The following is a 17,480-nucleotide window of genomic DNA, read 5'->3' as shown; positions in this document are numbered from 1 at the left end:
ATTCGATAACACATGTCCAATTTATTTTTTTGTGTTAAAGAAACTTATGTTTAGATAAAGCTACGCAACTTTCTAGTATATTCGATTAATGTATTCTGATCCGCCTTTGAGTTACAATGATGGGATCAAGTCTCCCCGGGGATCAATTCTCCTCAGTTTCCCCTACATAGAGAAAACCCAATAGCGCGCATTTTTGTCGCTAGGTGCACTGTATACATCGTGTTATCATTGTAAGTGAAAATAAGAAAGATAATTCAATCAAGTCAATCAACTATGACAATATCAGACGGAAGCTAAGTAGTGTCGACTGGCAAAATACCCTCAGGAATGAAGGAAATATTGTAACAGCCATGGACGTATTTTACAAAATTATAGATAATTCATGAAGAGGTGCCTATTAAGAAAAAACCTATTTTAATCCACCTAGCGGTGCAATTGTACCTTTCTCAATCATGAATCACGAGAATGTGTGCGTTGTTTATATTCATTAAAAACTTTTAAATGCATATATTACATTTTATTATCATACATCACATGACAACTATATACAGGAAAATAAATCATTATTCGAGTTCTAAAATTTTGAAAAGGAAAAAACAGCCACGGTAATATTGAACTGAAAAAAGGTGCGAAGTCGGTAAAGTCCCAAAAAGCCGATTTTTTAAAAAAAAATTTCGAGATAACATAAAATCTCGACGTTTCATGCATTTTAAAGATGTTTGGCATCAAAAATACGAATTCGATTTCTGAAATTTCATGGGGTCCCCCCTTTGAAAAAAAATTAGAGTTCCGACTTATATGGGAATTTCATGTGTGACCGGACCGTTCAGTCTATATTTCCGGAACCATACAAGCGATCCGTGCGAAATTTTACAGACATCTGTGGGGATAAAATAGCTATCATTTGGGACTAAGTTTGTGAAAATCGGCCCAACCATTTCCGAGAAACTGATATGAGTTTGCTAGTTATGAAAGATGGCCGCTTTTCCCGGGCACTCCCGGAACCGTCTATGGTGGTCAATGTAGTCAACGAAAGTTTGTTTGGCCGTCGGTGACCTAGAACTGCAAAGTTAAGTTATTTGAGAGACATTTTAGCGAAATTTTTACCTTTTTTGCTTCCATCGGAGTATCGGTTTGAATCACAATTTGCTATGTGATCGCACGCCACAACCCGTAACTCCGGAACCGGAAGTCGGTTGGGGATAAAATTTAATAGCCATTTACGGGGACGCAACATCTTTCATTTGAGACTAAGTTTGGTTGATTCGGTCTAGCCATCTCCGAGAAACCGATGTGACTGTTAGTCTGAATTTGGATACTTCCGCCGGGGCTTCCGGAACCGATGATGGTGGCCAATGTGACCAAAGAGACTTTGAATGGCTGTTAATGACCTAGTACTACAAATCGAAGCAGTTGTGGTCACATTTTGGAAAAATTTTCACCATTATACATTCATTGCAGAATTTCTTAAAATCGACATTTTCTGCGTGATCGTACTCATCACCCTGTAATTCCGGAACCGGAAGTTGGATCCATTAGAAATTCAATAGCAGCCTATGGGAACGTTGCACCTTTCATTTGGGACTAAATTTGTAAAAATCGGTTCATCCATCTCTGAGAAAAGTGAGTGAGATTGTGTTCGCGTACACACACACAGACGCACATACACACATACATACACACACATACATACACACACATACATACACACACAGACATTTGCCGAACTCGACGAACTGAATTGAATGGTATATGTCACTCGGCCCTCCGGGCCTCCGTTAAAAAGTCGGTTTTGAGAACAATTGCAATACCTTTCTATTGAGAAAGGTAAAAAGACGAAACGGCAACTCGAAGCATACCGTTTGCTATAACACTAGTTTACAAATTTTGGGGTGGTTGCATGAAGTTAAGAAAAAAGGTGTTTTCAAAAACGTGTTTTTTGATAAAATCACGAAATTGATTCTTTGAACAAAAAAATGACTATTGTTTTCCTGTTCAGCAACCCAAAATTAGTCTACAAAATACTTTTTCTTGAAGCTTCATTTTTCTTGTAAACTAATATAATAGACAAATTAAGAGTTTGAAAAATAGGAAGCAAAAAGCCCATAAGCTATATAAGAAAAACAAGAATGATGAGCACTTGGAAAAATATTTCGACATTTGCGATAAACTAAATATGGCCATAGATTCTGCACTTGCGGATTATAACTCAAAAACGGAACAGCAGATCAAATCTTGTCCAAAGACTTTTTTCAACTACGTCAAAACTAAATTAAAATCAGACAATTTCCCATCAACAATGCACTTGGATGACAAAGTACATGATAGCTCGGAAGAAATCTGCAACCTATTTGCAACATTCTTCCAAGAAATATATACGACTTTTTCTGAACAAGACCGTGATTGCGATTATTTCGATTTTCCTATGGATATTAGTGTCAATCATGTCATAGTGGAAGACATTTTCAATGCTCTAAAACATTTCGATGCATCAAAAAGTTCTGGCCCTAATGAAATCTCACCATTATTTATGAAAAACCTAGCAACCGAGATAACTGCCCCATTGTTCCACAAGTCACCTCAGAAGTTCCACAAGGCTCTCATTTAGGCCCTCTATTGTTTATTTTATACGTGAACGATGTCTCCTTCATTCTCAAAAAACTGAAAACATTAACTTATGCGGACGATATGAAACTTTACTTGGAGATAAGAAATGCCGAAGATATTAAAACGAAATACAAATTTTCCACATGTGGTGTCAAAAAAGTCTCTTACAACTGAACGTGAAAAAATGTAATTCAATAACCTTTAGTCGAAAAACGTATATTAGTTGTTGAGATTACCCTAGGAAATCAGACTGTAGTAAAATCTGAACGAATTAGGGATTTAGGAGTTATATAAGATTCTAAGCTAAATTTTATTGATCATTATAACACAATTATACACAAAGCTAACAACATGCTCAGTTTTATAAAAACATTATATATTGCATAATGTTATAAAAACATTATATATTGCATATGTTAGGTCGATATTGGAATATTGCAGTATTATTTGGTGCCCTTTTTCAAGCAGACATGAAGAACGAATAGAATCGGTACAAAAACCGTTTTTATTATTTGCTCTTCGTAAATTAGGATGGACAGCATTCCCTCTGCCATCTTATGAAGCACGCTGCTTGCTGGGCGCCAGTACTAACTTTTCAACGGAAAGAGATGGAGGTAGGCGTCTTCTACAAAGTTATAGAAAAGGCATTTTTCAGTAATTCTTCCGAACATCCCGATATTCAATCTCTCTTTTATGAAAAGTTTGTGCTGGCGCTCTCTATGCGGTCACAGATAGAACTAAAATTTTCAACCCAAAACATAACTCGTTTCATGTACTACAATTCCTCTGAACATACTATTCAGCTAAAACAAACCATTAACTCACAAAGATGTATAGTTGGTAGGAATCGAATACCAACACAAACATGCACTGCTAGGCCCCATGCAAAACTGACTCAGACATCACTCAGACCGGACTAAGACGCAAAATCTATTAAAGTAAGATAATGATAACACTGCAAAAATAATTTAATCAGCTACATTTGACTTTTGCCAGAATTATAATATGACACATTCTTTCGTGAGGTTTACAACGATTTGACGAATCTTCATTCGACAAATATGTTATAACTTTATCAAATAAACGCCTACATCAAAACTTATTACAGATTCGGAAAGTAGACAAAATTTCACGAAAGATTCAATCAACATAAACTGAATATACTAGAATTTGATGATTTGACTTTTATTGAAATACGTTGAAAGTTTCAATTTGTCACGCGTTGTAACGTCACGTTACATTATCGGTCATAAAACAATCCTCTTCCAGTATATTCAGTTAATGTTGATTGAATCTTTCGTAAAATTTAGTCTACTTTCTGAATCTGTAATAAGTTTTGATGTAGACGTTCATTTGATAAAGTTATAACATATTTGTGGAATGAAGATTCGTCAAATCGTTGTAAACGTCACGAAAGAATGAATTATGGCAAAAATAAATTTCGAATTATAATGTAAAGGATGCTGCGATTCAAACTTTAAACTCCTTTTTTTACGAAATCAATACACTGTCATTTAGTCCGATCTGACTTAACACCGACCAATTGAGGGTTTATGGTACCTTTATAACCACACATAAAACTTATGCCGTTTTTGCTTAAAGCGAAACTGTGTTAGGTTCAAACCCTGACGACTGTCAATATGTATGAACTGACAGCGGTTGGGTTTGCAACCTGACTCAATTTCGGGGTCAAGCAAACACGATATTAGATTGTACTTGTGGAGTGCTATAAAACTTTAATTGTTATGTAGGCTATGCTATGCTTATAAGCTAGTCGATTACTTCAATTAATAAAGTAATCTTAGCGTTAATCGACTACAGCTAGCAACTACCTAGAAAATAATCAATTTGCTATTAATCGAAAACCCGAACCGAAAAAATGACACATTACTATTTGACGTATCGTCAACCTGGGTGACTTTGACCACTCGAAACTTTTTTCGTAGATTACTTATTTAGCTAGAATAGTCTACCTAAATTGTAATGAGCTTTACTCGAAACTTATAAAGTAGTGGTTTGTTATACTTTTTGAGTACATTGTTCGATTTTTGAGTGCAAAGAATGCAAAAATCTAAAAGTTTAGTTTACTTTATTTTGACGAAACTTCGCAAAGTGTGTATTGTTTATATAACAAATAAATCTTTGATTTTAGCAAGAATAATAAATTCTAAGCGAGTTATTTTTTTTAGAATTGGATGTGCCAAATTGATTTCTGAGAGCTAGCTTAATTTGAAAAAAATGTTTTGTGAAACAAGTTCGCAATTATTTCAAATTATTTTAATATGCAATACTCCAATGTGAGAAAATGGATGAACATCTTTGTTAATTGATAAAGCGCTGAAATAAAACAAGTTTAGCAGTTAAACAGGGTTTTAGATTCTTTTATTCAAGTTGGACTCGAATTATACGAATTTTGATCAGTCGAATTTTATAGTATATTGAATTGCAGTGTACAATACCAATTAACATCTATTTAACAACGCGTATTGTTTCAGAATGAATTAAACATTTGAATGAAAAATATTAAATAAACATTTGAATGAGTGCTGCCACAAATTTTGCAATTGTTTATATTCAGCGGTTTCTAGGCAGAGTAGACCGTGATGTGCCGATTTTTTCAAAAAACTGGAACATATTTATTTGACCTTGATATGTGCAAATAATTCTCTCTGTAATGGTAGCGGACGGTGGGGAGTTGTGAACATAGTTTTGTTTACGGGGCATAACTACCATAAACATTGATCGAGTTTCGAAAGTTGACCAGGTATTTGTAACGGACACCTTAATACATCCACAGGCTGAAGCAATTTAAAATAATCATTATCATCTTTAAGATATGGCAGAATGCGTGGAATCGGAATTTTTTAGTTTGGTGGGGAGTTGTGAACCATCGCAACAAGTAGAAAAAATGGAATATTTCTGTGGTTTATTTTTATTAGGGTTATAGAAGATAAATTTTAAGATATTTCTAAACTAAAGATGAGATGGAAAAGTGATCTGATTCGCAATGTGTAGGTGACAAAATGATTCACGCCAAGCCACCTGAATTCGCGGTTGCGGCACAGGAAGATTAAAATTGTGGTAGAATTCTGTTCTTTGCATAAAATTTAACCTTTGTATATCGTAATATGTATGAGTAATCCCTGTTTTTCGAATTATGAAGCCGTTATTTTAAAAAAATAACTATAAACCACTGTAATTTATGGTTCACAACTCCCCACTTTACATATCTTCGAAAAATACGTATCTCCATCAACACAATAAAGGTTCATCCATTTTTTTTATCAATGAAAGCCAATTGCACAAGGAATGTTTTGCGCTAATTTTCTTTGAAATCAGCTACACAACGGGACTCCACATACCACAAATACAATTGAGTAAAAAAACTTTTTGCTTGGTATTTTTATACGCTAGTTCCCTAAACACGAAGAACACGAGTCAATGAAACATTTGCTAATGAGAAAGTGACGTCATGACAGTAGAAACATTTAAAATAAGTTTCCACATTTTTATCATTTATAGCTTAGCGGGAATTGACGGTGTTCACAACTCCCCACCGTCCCCTACTATCGCATTATGTTTTGAACTGCACGGTCAGGTAGGAGAAAATGGATCGGTCCCCCGACATTCTCACCGCATAAACACTATATGAAATACCGGGAAGTAGTTCCTACACGTGCCCTTCGGAATGGATTCCATTTCTCCCAAATGTGTCATAGATCTGCAAGTAAGCGGTGTCCGATCTTGTAGCGGAACATTCATTTTCTCATCGTCCATATATAGGAGGATCTTATTTATAGCATTGTCACACACAACCATGTGTTTTCGAAATGAATGGTTTCGTCTGGGCTAATTTGTTAAGTGGGTTTTATGAGCGCTGAATGCCTGACATGGTAGAACTCGATAAAGGCGGCTTCCGAAAGTCCACCCTCCATTTACACTTTCAGGAAATGTACCAAATTATCAATGCTCGGTCCTTTGCTAGTCTTCAATATTTTAATCATAGTATTTGGCCGGAGTACCACTTCTTGCTTCTGCTACTCACTCATCTCGACAGATTACTGAAGCTAGAATTATTGTAGCGGTGTCTTTAGTTCTCCAGACAACGCACTTATTATAAAAGTAACTATGTTTGGCGTTCGCTACGCACTGGCTCGAGCGAAAGCATAAAGCACACTGAATTTTTGACCTGTCTTTGGCGGTTGGAAATAGCGTTCTTAAACTTTTTCTCAAGAATTTGTTCAAACCAAATGAGGACGGCGCCGGTAGTTGAGTGGTAAGCGTGACTGCTACCCATTCCAGTTGGTCTGAGTTCAACCCCAGTTGAGGTCGTTGAGATTTTTCTGAGGTGAAAAAATGTGTGATCACGTCTTCCTTCGGAAGGGAAGTAAATCCGTTGGTTCCCTGTCCATGGTTTGATGGGTCGATATCTAATCCAGATGGTGGAGACACCCCTCTGGTGTTGTTTTTACTTCGTAGCGGAATGGTGCTTTTGGTCCTCCGGTAGTCGCGTCATTGCCTGCGTTTGGACCGCATGAAGCTCTAGGGGAGGCTTTACTAGAACTTCTCAGTAATGCGACTTAAGTAGGGTTTATTTTCATTTGTCTAGTGTTCTCTTCGTTTTATTAGTTTTTTCTTGTTTTATTAATAATATAAAAATAATAGTTTAATTCAATTCTCGACAAATATCTGATTGGGGCTTAGGGGCCGGATGTCGGAATTCACTTTCAGGGGAAGTTCTGAAGGAACCGCCAGTACCCAAGCACGGTGCAGAGCAGTCAACGAAAGAGAAAACTTTTTTTTTCGTTTGCTCTCTGTGTTGGGCGATTGGCGGTTCGTCCGGAATTGTCCCCCAAAGTGAGTTTTGACAGTTGAGCCCTAATCATAATCCTAATCATGTTTGTCGAGAATTTTAAAATAAAAGTGTAATGAGCGAGCAAAGGCGCTTTATCCTAGGCTTTTTAGCCAGGGCAAGGTGTAAATACCTCTGTCCCATCCCAAAGGACCAAAGGAGTGACATTAACCTTCTTAGCAAAGTGACTCCCAACGATTTATCATATTCCCTTTAAACGGAAACGGTTGGTACGGTTGTCCTCGTTTCTTCCTCCTTTAAGGTTCGAAATGATTCGTTAATCAAATTATTCATTAATTGAATAATTTGATTGCCGTTTAATTTTGAAACATCTTTAAACCCAACACTGCACAGTAGGCCTGTCCGTTTTAATATTTGCGACATATGAAAATATGCTTCAAATATTAATATTGACAAGAAAAACACTATAGAATAACTGTAGTGTTTTCCAGGATGCTTTTCAATACTGGCTGTGTAAGGGTTAGAATAGAATAGAATAGAATGCTATATTTTTTAGGATTGCCAGGAGTTGCACATTGAAAGACTCCCAAGCATAATTATATTCTGATTCCCTGTGCAACTTCAGCTAGTGCAGTTCGATAACGGAGCAGAAGCGAGGGGTGGTCGCACAAGCTCAAGCTCAAGTTGTTGTTCAAACCAAATAAGCTACAAATTTTGTCAAAAGTCGCCGAAAAGCACGCTTTTTAAAATTTATTATTTTGAAAAATTTCGTAGGGGGGACTTTCGCCCCCTAACCCTTTGGTTACGTGCCTGATAGCGTAGTTGGTATAAGTCTTAGTCGATTGCCTTGTGCGCAGCTCACCTAGGTTTGATTCTCAACCCCGCGCATATGGTTAATAAAATTCCAACTCGAAGAAAGAGGTGAATAACCTTAAGGTTAAACCTCTATAACTGAATTAAGGAGAACATTTTCCCCCTCTACTCTCCAGAGGTTTAAGTCTGCATTTAGGGAACCGCTCGAAACTATAAGACGATTTCGCTTGAATGTTTGAACACGGTGCACTCAGTGCACTACGCGACTTCCGGAGGGTAAAACTAGCCAAATTGAACAAAGTGGTGCGTGGTGCTTGACTCTGAAAGCTTTTTCAGTCACCTACTGCACAAGAGTAATGGGTAATGCTGTCCCAGTGTGTAATAGAAAAAAAAACTGAACGGCAGCATTGTTCCACACGGATGGATGGGGCTACCACCAAACCACACGCTATCTCCGGAAACACACACGGATGGATGCTCCTGCTGGGGGCATTTCATGTTGACGGAAATAATGAAAAAGTAAGTTCATCTAATGGCCTTAGCGAATGAAAGCCAACATTTACGCAAAAGACTAAAAGGATTTCTCTCGGCCAAAAAAACGGAGCGGAAAGCGCTTCGGTGAAACGCCGAAAGCATACCGTCGCTCGGGTGCTATCTGGTGCCATCTACGTGTATCTATAATTTCACGTTTTAATTTAACTAGAAAAAAAAAATCGAATACCCTATAACTCGTCGAAGGTCTACGTAGCATTCTATTTCTCAACTGAAAAGTTTTTTTGTATATCATTATTTGGGTTTAACCATTAAAAACATCACCGACGATACGGTTAGGCACCGCAAAAGGGAACTACTCTAACAAGTCCTGTCTAGAACGAATTAATTTAATGCTGACCTATATCTGAAAAAGTGTGGCGCCCCGCAGGTATGAATATACATGTAATATACATAAGATGTGGAATTTTACGGCTGCTTCTGTAAAACTTTAACGCGGAAAACCACATAGCGGTGGGATATGTGCCGGTAGGGAAAATATGAAACGAAAGCGTACAATTTTTGCAGCAACTGGTAAAAACCAGTTCGTTTCTTCGACTGCTGATAGAACACATAATGTGTGTAGGAAATGTAGAAGATATCTTATTAATAATAAGCATATTTATTAGCATTTAATTTGGTCACCGCCTTCAAAAGTAGTCTTTAAAATTTACACATAATTTGTAACTGCCACTCGCATTATGAAACTGTATGAAACATGTAATACCATTATCTCCCATTCGTGCTCTTTACCAAATTATTTATAATTTCATTGCAAACATTGCTGTCCAAAGCTATAGTTCTTTATCTTCCTAATGGCCAGACTAGCACTGCGACGCCGAAGAGCCCAAGGGCAAGTACTTCAAACTTGTGTAAATCTTTGCTCATACATACACTCCCATCGGTAGAGGCATTCTATCTCCATCGGATGACTTCAGTTGGCTTGTTCAACCTGACACAAACTCGGGCGGCAGCCGTTATGTACAGACAGACACGGCCAACAGTTACCAAATATAGAAGCAGGTTCATTTCTCCAGAAAAGCTAATTGAATCAAATCCAGGAAGATGAAAATGGCAATTACACAAAGTGCAGTAAATATACAAATCTGTCGGGCTTCTCGACACCCGGTTTCGTCCGATCTGGCCGAATTTGCAAAAGCAGGCTGATCCCGAGAGCGTTGGGGCACTTTGCTATCTCAGTTGCTCGCTTGAACTACCGTGTTGTACGTTTGCCAAAAATTGCCAGTTTTAATCTCGATGGGGATATTAATGAAATTTCTTGTTCTCGTTTCAGATTCAACAAGGAAAGAGTCACCCAATTCCTGTGATACCGTATGTACGATTCTATAAGATAAAACTGGTAATTGCCATCTGAATGGCTGAATCGCATACTATACACGTTTGTGGGTTACCTGCTCTCAGGCTGAATTTATTAGGTTGAATTCCGCGCGAAGTGATCAAGACACGTGTAATCGACCATCACGGACTTGAACCAATTTTGCAGGAATTGTTCATTTATCCCCAATATTAAAAATGCAAATTTTGGTGTCGATTGAACTACCCCTCGGTTCATGGGAGCACCCCTTCCATTTTGACAAATTTCATCAAAAATCTTGATTTTCCGATGATTACATGTTCAGTACTACTATACTAGTAAATACTTATGATGTTATTCACAGATTTAGAAACATTAATTCACAAAATCAAAACAAACTGGATACTTCCTCGTGAACTATTTCACAAAACTGCGGATTTTATTTATGAATCCATACAAATTCATGATTCTTAATTGAATTCATGATTCTTAATATATTAATCACGATCCAATATCCGTGCTCGAGAAACAGTTCACAAAATCATCAAATATTATTCATATTTATTGATTTTGTTCATGATTTCTAGTATAATAGTCTCGACATGCCATTCGATGTCGTAAAACAGTTCACGAAATCATGAAATATTTTTCATGTCTTCGTGAATTGGTTCATGATCTCTAGTATACTAGTCACGATTTACTCGTTTTCGTGAAATATTTCACTAAAGCATACAATATTATTAATGTATTCGTGAACTGGTTCATGTTGCCATTCGTGCTCGTGAAATAGTTCGCGAAATCCGAAAATATTTTTCATCTATTCGAACACCTAGTGTAATAGTCACGACTGCACATTTGTGCACTAAAATGTTTCACAACATCGTGGAATATTATTCATGGGTTCGCGAAGTAGTTCATGATTCCTAGCACTTGACGTACGTGCTTGTGATATTTAGAAGATATCCCTTCTCATTTTCAATTTCAAGCAACATGGTCACGAAATTTTCACATTTGTCACATATGTCCAACTGCTAGATACCAGCAAGAGGCACGAGCAGTATATATAAGAAAACTATTAGGACCTAGAACATCGTTATTTATTTGATAAGGTTCAGTAGAGATGGTCGGGTTCGGGTTTTTGGACCCAGATTCTGTCAGAAACTGTCCGAATTATTTTATTTTTTAAGCGAGTACTCATGAGAGAGCATTCAACAATAAGTGTTTCGCGTCTAAAAAATCTATGCGATTTATTTTTCATGGTAATCATCAAAAAACCAAGTCAATGTAAATTTGTCTGGGAATATATTGGTTCAAGCAAGTAGAAATGTGCGGAAAGTAGAGACAATCTATCAATGCTTGTACTCATATGTAATGGTATACTCACAGACTTTACAGCTGCTGTGGAAGTCGGTCTCGGAGTCGAGGACAGATGTCGCTCTCTTATCAGACCCGTACCGCATCCCTGCCGGCAACGGCAATTGGGTGTCGGACGGGTCTGGAATGGTGGCAATCTGTACAACGGGACGGTTCCCGGTTCAAGAGGTAATACACTCCTCCGCCGAGGGTGTTGCGATTGCCAAGATCAATGGTGTGTTCTATTGTAGCTGCTACGCTCCACCAAGGTGGCCCATAGAACAGTTCAACCAGATGATCGACAGGCTCTCGTCGGACCTAGTGGGCCGGAAACCGGTAGTCATAGCGGAAGACTTTAACGCTTGGGCAGTGGAGTGGGGCAGCCGCTGTACAAATAGCAGGGGTCAAGCGCTAATGGAGGCGCTTGCGAAACTCGATACTGTGCTAGCTAATAATGGCTCCGCTAGTACATTCCGTGGAAACGGGGTGGAGGCGTGGATTGACGTAACATTTGCCAGCCCGAGTCTGGCTCCAGGCATGGAATGGAGGGCAGACGAAGGCTACACCCATAGCGATCATTTAGCAATCCGCTTTAGGATCAACTATAGTGTGCACCATCCGAGGGCGGGAGATCCCTGTCAGGTACGCGGGTGGAAGTCCAATCACTTCGACATCGAAGCTTTCACCGCGGCCCTGGGACTGGAGGCCAACACCGACAGTCTAAGCGGGGATGCGCTGGTAGCTGTTCTATCACGCGCGTGCGACGCCACTATGCCGAGAAAAACACTGTCAAGAAACGGCAGATGCCCGGTATACTGGTGGAGTGCCGAGATTGCAGCTCTACGGTCAGCCTGCCTCAGAGCTAGACGTAGGATGCAAAGAGCTCGCACCGAGGATGCAAGAGAGAACCGCCGTGAAGTGTTTCGAGCTGCGAAATTGGCCCTTAACAAGGCCATTAAAAGCAGCAAGAGAGCGTGTTTCGACAACCTGTGTGAGAGTGCCAACGCGAATCCGTGGGGTGACACCTACAGGATTGTGATGGCCAAGACGAAAGGTGGCTCTTCACCCCCAGAACGGTCTCCGGACCGGTTGGCGACGATTATCGAAGTACTTTTCCCGTCTCGAGCCACAAGCCCCTGGCCACCTGCACTACGAGACAGTGCGGGCACGGCCGAAATGGTGGCTCCAGTGACGAATGAAGAACTACTCGCAGTGGCTAAATCCCTAGCAATGAACAAAGCTCCAGGGCCGGATGGAGTTCCAAACAACGCTCTCAAGGCAGCGATCATAGCGAATCCGAACATGTTCAGGCTAGCCATGCAGAGATGCCTTGACGAGTGCCGTTTCCCCGATAGATGGAAAAGGAAGAAATTGGTGCTGTTGCCGAAGCCCGGGAAGCCGCCAGGCGACCCATCGGCGTACAGACCAATCTGTCTGATCGACACGACTGGCAAACTGCTTGAGAGGATTATCCTCAACAGGCTAACCCCGTACGCAGAAGGTACGGACGGTCTGTCAAGCAAAGTTTGGCTTTCGGAAGGGTAAGTCCACAGTGGACGCTCTCAACTCAGTGATAAATACTACCGAGATAGCGATACAACGGAAAGGAGAGGTATTCGATACTGTGCGTTAGTGACACTTGACGTCAAGAACGCATTCAACAGTGCAAGCTGGGATGCCATTGCGCTCTCGTTACACCGGCTTAGCCTACCGATGGGTCTGTACCGGATCCTGGAAAGTTACTTCCAGAACTGCGTACTGCTATACGAGACCGATGCCGGTCAGAAAAGGGTTCCGATTACCGCCGGAGTCCCGCAGGGCTCGATCCTAGGCCCGGTGCTATGGAACCTCATGTATGACGGGGTTCTAAGACTGAAGTTCCCTCCTGGGGTCAAGATCGTCGGCTTTGCTGACGACGTAACCTTGGAGGTCTACGGGGAGTCAATTCCTGAGGTAGAACTAACCGCAGAACACGCGATCAGCACGGTGGAGGAATGGATGAGCGCGAGAGGCCTGGAGCTCGCTCATCATAAGACGGAGGTAGTTATCGTCAACAACCGCAAGTCGGCACAACATGCAGTTATCCATGTGGGAGAAGTCGCGATCACTTCACAGCGAAGTCTGAAGTCTCTCGGAGTCATTATAGACGACATGCTGACCTTCGACAGCTATGTCGACTATACATGCAAGTGGACTGCCTCATGCCAAGACGGGAGGGTCGTAGCGTAGTATGTTGGGACTTAGCTATCGATGCCTCATTGCGTGGCAGAGGAGTGAAAGGGTGAGCAACCAAGTCAGTCTCACACGGCATGTTAAGGGTGATCACAAAAGTCAGCCTCACATGGTATGGTAGAGGCTAGCACAAAAGTAAGCCTAGCAAGGAATGAAAAAGGTGAGCACACAAGTCAGCCTCGCAAGGAAAGAAAAAGGTGAGCACAAAAGTCAGCCTCATGTGGGAGTGTTTGAGAGTGAATCAAGGTGCGATAGAGAGAGCACCCAAGTAAGCCTCATACAGGACGTAAGACAGTGACAAACAAACAGACATAACACTCGAAAACAATGCTTCGCCCGCTTTAACGGTCATTTTAAATATATTTGTAGTTGGGATTGTGGCCACATTTGCAATTATGGCGCCACTGACAAATGAACAAGCATATGGGGGATAAGTCACTAGTGAAAAATTGTTCCCAAAACTGAATGGTAATTCACCAGAAAATGAATGTTTGGAATCGTGAATAAAAGGTGGAGCTAGTGTTCTGGGAAAATTGCCGGATCGATGTTTTTTAAAGGAATTCCCTCCTAGTGTTATGTCTGTTAGTCTGTGGTATACTAGCGCCACTATCAAACCAATGGTGTACATATATGAAATAATAACTTTCTGTCAGATTGTCCGGACTGGGCCGTTGTATGATCCGGATTCCTTCATGAAAATACATGAATTTTCACGATTTTAAGGAATCGATCGTAAAAATTTTGTTTGTTCTGATTAAGCCATGAGCGGATTTGTAGAAGTTTGGAGTCGTTCCGAGAACTCCATTGGAGATGTCAAAGCATCTCTACTGGCGCGCATGGCGTACTAGCTAATGATGTGACATCAAGAACGCATCAGAGAATCTTGATTGACACACTTCGACATAAGTTTAAATTTGACCGTAACAACCAGTAACGCGGGTGACGTCGTGTAAACTGTCGAATACGACTTGCCAATTGACGATGCTTAATTTAATACATATAATAAATTGTACAAAACTACTCTTGCAGGAATTGTTTTCGATAAAAAAAAATTAGAAATTTTGGTTTAGTACGACGGGCAAGATCGTTTGAATCTATCATCATTATGCATCTTGTTTCCCCATGCGTTAGCCACCGATTTATCCTACTTTCCGGTTAAGATATCGATGAATCATTCATGTTTCTCAGAACATTACAAATGCGACGTTTAATAGTAGTAAATGTCCATTCCCCTCGCCAGTAATTCGTTTTGCAATAGGCAGATATAACTGGTCGCTTATGGAGCTACTTCAGGTTCGAGTGATTCTATAATTATTTTGGATGAGCCTTGGATGATTCTTTGGGATGAGCCTTGGATCCAACTCGGGTACCTAAATTAAAATATCTTTGGGATCTTTGGTTGATTCTCCATATTAAAAAGTTCGGTTCAAATCGGGTTTGTCCAAATATAAATTTTCTGGTTCGGGTCGGTTTCGGGTTTTTAAATTTTGCAATTATCAGGTTCGGGTCGGGTTTTACAAAATTTTCATTTTTGGGTTCGGGTTTTGCAATTTTAAAATGTTCGGAATCGGGTTTTTTTTTCAAATTTTTATATTCCGGGCTCGGGTCGGGGTCGGGTTTTTCAATTTTAAAGCTCTCGAGTTCGAAAAAATTGAAACCCGACCATCTCTAGTGTGATGTTTTGACAGAAAAAGAAAACCTCGCTGAGCGCCAAAAATACATTATAGAGCCACAAATCGTGTTCGTGGTATAGTTCATGGAACAAGATCCCGCTTATTAGTCGTACATTTATGTTCCTCGAATTACGAAAATCGTCGCTAAGATCCTGAAATCATGAATATAAATCACATTACTAGTGATTAAAATATTAAAAATCGTGACTAGAATCCTGAATTCATGAACATAAATCATTCTACTAGTAACTAAAATATCACGATAACGTGAATAGAAGTCATGAAAATCATGACAAAGATTCTGAAATCATGAATAAAAATCACATTACTCATACAAAATTCGTGACTAGTATCTTGAAATCATGAGCATGAATCACTCTACACATGACTAAAATATCACGAAGTAGAAACAACGAAAATCGTGACTTATTTCCTGCAATCACGAATAAAAATCACTCTACTCTAACAGAAAATTCCGATAGCAAACTCATGAATATAATGTCACGGTAGCTTGATGGGAAATCAGAAAAATCGTGAATAAGCTCCCGCAATTATGAACATCGTTTAACTGTCGGCTGTGTATTCCCAAATTGTGGCCAAAGATCACAACAAAAACTAAACATGTCCAGGGAACAACCACAGTAACCCTATCAAACCTTTGAACCATGCATATATTCGACGCGATCTAGTTTTTTGGGAACACAAATAGTTTCATGAATACGAGGTTTATTATTCATTATTTCAGGAACTTGATCACGGTTTTCGTAAATGCTTCAGTTCACGAAATTGGGATCTTGCTTTCATGAATTTATGAGCGGATTTTTTTCGTGTATTCTGGGTTTCATCAGAGTTCCAGCACTATTGGCACAATCTGCAAACTTGTCACCAATCTAAATTTTTTTTTTGAACCATGCCTAGTGGTTTCTACAATTTTTTTACGCTTATCACATGACGAGTATTCAGCATGCTCAGTTTGCTCATGTGATTTTTGAGATCTTTGAAAATCTTGTGGTATGCAAGTGTGCAACAGTCACGATATTACGTTTTCTAGTTTTCATTTGTCCTACATCACTTGTTGTTCGTTTTTGAGCCGTTATAAACTTATTTTCTTCCGACTAGGGAAATGCAAAACACAAATCTTCAACTACTCAGAAAACGTACAAATTGAGCTATTCTATTCTGATTCACGATTCTTGAAGACCACAATCAATCAGTTTTTTGCGACGAAATTATTAAGCGGCAACGAGAGAAATCATTATCTGCACAGCATCGTGTTTTGTTTTCAATTTGATTTCAAGCACCGTCCTAGTAGCCTCTCTTCTACACCACAGACAGACAATTGAATTGCTTCAAGAAGAATCATCACTTGATAAGTGCAAATTATTTCAACCTTGCCCCGGAAAAACGCTAGCGCATCATGCAATTATCGAGCTTCATTATAAAACAAAACTTAATGAATATTCGAATCATAAATTCAAATTACTAACAATGTTGACAATATTAACACCATCAACCGTGTAATGAGCAATTCCCGCCGAAATAGCGCCAGTGGAACGGCTCGTGGGGCCGGGCGGTTCGTGTACCATTTATCCCATCAGCAAGTGTTGCTGACGGACGGATAGGGTGCCAGTACACAGCCGGCGAAGTACGCGCGAATCGCGGCATGGCACATTACCGTTAAACAATAGCCCCACGCGAACACACTCAAACACACCTACTACAATCATTGTGTTATTATTGTATTGAATAAAATGTGCAAAAGGGAGCTTTTTCGCGGTTGGCATCGCGTGGCCAAGTGTGCTCCATTGTGAGGAAGGCAAACGCATGTGATTTTTTTTTTCGTACCAAGCTGCCGGTTGTATTAAAAGGTTTTGTTTTGTTTTTACATTAACCCGTTGTGAGAGCTAATGTGCGTGTGTGCCGGTGGAAAAAAAATGCACTAAACGCTTGTCTCGAATACAAACGAGTGGTTTTGTTACAACAATGCTTCTGATCAGTGCCGGTATTTTGTTTCCGCGTGTGATAGATGGTCGTTGACTTATGGTTGCTTGGGTGCTCAAGTGGTGTGTGATTCGGTTGTGGTTTCAGCAGGGGCAGCGAATTTCAAGGAGCTTCCGGTCTTATGCTAAAATTGAGGATCAAT

The 17,480-nt window shown here is 39.7% G+C and overlaps 1 protein-coding gene across 14 annotated transcripts in view; it reads left to right on the top strand.

Annotated features, from left to right (window-relative positions):
• The window catches only part of LOC131690386 (Ig-like and fibronectin type-III domain-containing protein 1), a 555,083-nt gene that overhangs the window by 94,616 nt on the left and 442,987 nt on the right, over positions 1-17,480 (top strand). For 4 of the 14 annotated variants that reach the window (XM_058976108.1, XM_058976103.1, XM_058976113.1 and 1 more), the window contains exon 2: positions 10,059-10,096. The exons of the other annotated variants lie outside the window; for them this stretch is intronic. The gene's annotated coding sequence lies outside the window, so the exon portion shown is untranslated. The remainder of the gene's footprint in view (positions 1-10,058; positions 10,097-17,480) is intronic. 14 annotated transcript variants of the gene reach the window in all.

Source organism: Topomyia yanbarensis, chromosome 3 (genome assembly GCF_030247195.1).
Source record: "Topomyia yanbarensis strain Yona2022 chromosome 3, ASM3024719v1, whole genome shotgun sequence".
Lineage (NCBI taxonomy): Eukaryota > Metazoa > Arthropoda > Insecta > Diptera > Culicidae > Topomyia > Topomyia yanbarensis.
This window is presented reverse-complemented; position numbering and strand designations above follow the sequence as displayed.